This window comes from Cebus imitator, unplaced genomic scaffold, assembly GCF_001604975.1.
Source record: "Cebus imitator isolate Cc_AM_T3 unplaced genomic scaffold, Cebus_imitator-1.0 Scaffold74, whole genome shotgun sequence".
Taxonomy (NCBI): Eukaryota; Metazoa; Chordata; class Mammalia; order Primates; family Cebidae; genus Cebus; species Cebus imitator.
Genome location: NW_016107389.1, coordinates 6,591,508 through 6,594,473, shown reverse-complemented (window position 1 = coordinate 6,594,473; position 2,966 = coordinate 6,591,508). Strand labels below are relative to the sequence as shown.

General features: G+C 44.0%; 1 pseudogene; it reads left to right on the top strand.

The window, feature by feature from the left end:
- Positions 1-767: 767 nt before the first annotated feature.
- Positions 768-2,052, top strand: LOC108306829 (annotated as a pseudogene).
- Positions 2,053-2,966: the final 914 nt, after the last annotated feature.

Here is a 2,966-nt window from a genome sequence, read left to right as displayed (position 1 = left end):
CTCAACCTCCTGAGTAGCTGGGATTACAGGCACGCGCCACCATGCCCAGCTAATTTTTTGTAGTTTTAGTAGAGACGGGGTTTAACCATGTTGACCAGGATGGTCTTGATCTCTTGACCTCGTGATCCACCCGCCTCAGCCTCCCAAAGTGCTGGGATTACAGGCTTGAGCCACCGCGCCCGGCCCAAGCAGGAGAGACTCTTGAACCCAGGAGGTGGAGGTTGCAATGAGCCAAATCAAGCCACAGCATTCCAGTCTGGAAGACAGAGTGAGACCCTGTCTCAACATGAAAATAAAAATAAATAATAATAATAATTTTAAATATCCTTCTAGCCAAGCCAAGCACATCTAAGGGACTAACTTGGCCTGTGAGCTACTAGTTTGTAACTCATGGTGAGTATAATAGGTATGAGGCTTGTTCCTAAACGTAGGGATGTGGGAGGCAGAAGAAGGCAAGTCGATCCTTCTCGTCCCACACGTCCTTACCCCTCCACCTGTCTACAAGCAGCTTTCCTAAGGTCCTGGACCCTCAGATCCTTGCTGGAGTTGGAGGCAGAAGTGTTCTGGATGTACAAAACAGTTAAGAGATGTTAAGGAATATTAAGATAGTGTCCCCCAAAACTAGGGCATCCTCCTGACTATCCATGGCTGATCAGTAACATGTAGGAGAGAAATTTGGGTTTATTACTTTATAGCAGTATAAAGCAATAGCAAAGTTAACACAAAGCCACTTGCCGGTCGAAGCCTGCGCGGTGTCGGCCGTGGGTCTCTGAGACCCGAAAATTGAGAGCGTTTTCGCACCCCAGGGGCTGCTTCTGGTGGCTCTGCGGCCATCAATATGCCACAGAGTGAATATATTGAATTACACTGTAAACGCTATAGATGCCGTTTGAATTACCACAAGAAAAAGAGAAAGAAGGAAAGTTGAGAGGCTCATGAACGTTCAAAGAAGGAAACGAAAATGGTTGGTCTGAAGGCTAAGCTCTACCATAAACAGCGCCATGCTGAGGAAATACAAATCAAAAAGACTATCAAAATGCATGAAAAGAGAAACACCAAACAAAGGAATGATGAAAAGGCTCCACAGGGAGCAGGACCTGCCTATCTGCTGGACAGAGAGAGACAATCTCGAGCTAAAGTACTTTCCAATATGATTAAGCAGAAAGTAAAGAGAAAGGGGTAAAATGGGAAGTGCCTCTGCCTAAAGTAGTGAATTGTGACATTCCACCACTTGCCAAGTCCTACAGATTCTACCTCTGCAGTGTGGCTGCACTCACCTAGATCGGCTGACCAAATTCATTCACTTGGTGTTTCCCTTTCAGGCTTGGATGTTCTCCACCTTCGACAGAAACAAAAGTATTAAAAGTTATTCAAACAGGAAAGAGAAAGAAGGAGGCATGGAAGAGGATGGTTACAAAAGTCTGCTTTGTTGGAGATGGCTTTAAAAGAAAACCACCTAAATATGAAAGATTCATCAGGGCAACGGGCTTGCGTTTCAAGAAAGCCCATGTAACACATCCTGAATTAAAAGCCACCTTTTGCCTACCAATAGGTGGTGTAAAGAAGAATCCCACCGGCGTGGTGGCTCATGCTTGTAATCCCAGTACTTTGGTAGGCTGATGCAGTGGATCACCTGAGGTCAGAAGTTTGGGACCAGTCTGACCAACATAAAGAAATCCCGTCTCTACTAAAAATACAATATTAGCCGGGCTTGGTGGCACATACCTGTAATTCCAGCTACTCGGGAGGGTGAGGCAGGAGACTTGCTTAAAACTCGAGAGGTGGAGGGTGCTGTGAGCTGAGATCACACGACTGCATTTCTGACTGGGCAACAAGAGTGAAACTCTGTCTCAAAAAAAAAAAAAGAAGAAGAATCCCTCATCTCCACTGTATACAACTTTGAGTGTTATTACCAAAGGTACTGTCATTGAGGAAAATGTGAGCAAATTGGGCTTTGTGACGCAAGAAGGCAAAGTTATTTGGGGAAAATATGCCTAGATTACCAACAATCCTGAAAACGATGGGTACATAAATGCAGTTTTACTGGTTTGACAGCAATTTCACATATAATTATTGAGGACTACACACTAATTCAAAAAACTGCCATTACTGTGATGTTTCTGAATACTACCAAACAGCCATACTTGTCTGCAATCATCGAGAGATTTATTAAATTGTAAACATTAACTTGGAAACTACAAAATCATTATAAAAATAATACTCCTTTAGGACTCTAACTTCAAACATTCCTCTTATCTGCAAATATTAGAAAAGATCACTTTCCCTTTAAATATGCAAAGAGAAAATGTTTCCAGAATTAGTCTGAAACCTTTGTAGCCCTTTAGCTGGAAGGATCATCAACTAAAAATGCATCAATAGAGATACTAATGAAATAACCAGTGAATGTAAAATAATAAACCAACATGTGTACTAAAGGAAAGAAATGAAGGGAATGTGCAAGGATTTTTAGCAGACTGGGAGTTTAGATTTCCCCCAGAAAGCAACTAGCACTGACAACAGAAAGAAACTGGGATTCACTGGGAGAAGAAAAGAGCATTGCAGCTTGGGACATCCCTAAGACCGAAAGGAGGGCAGATCACTGGCAAAAGTCAGCCAAGGTGGCTGGAGTAAAGGGAGCAGGGGAAGGAATGACTCCTGATGAAGCAGGAGAGGTGAAGACTTGAGTATTTAGAGCTGTGTAGACTGCAGTTAGCCACCCTAGGGTTTTGTTTTGTTGAGATGGAGTCTTGCTGTGTCACCCAGGCTGGAGTGCAGTGGCACAATGCAGGCTCACTGCACCCTCCGTCTCCTGGGTTCAAGAAATTCTCTGCCTCAGCCTCCTGAGTAGCTGGGATTACAAGTGCCCACCACCATGCCTGACTAATCTTTGTATTTTTAGTAGAGACGGGGTTTCACCAACTTGGCCAGACTGGTCTTGAGCTCCTCACCTTGTGTTCCACCCGCCT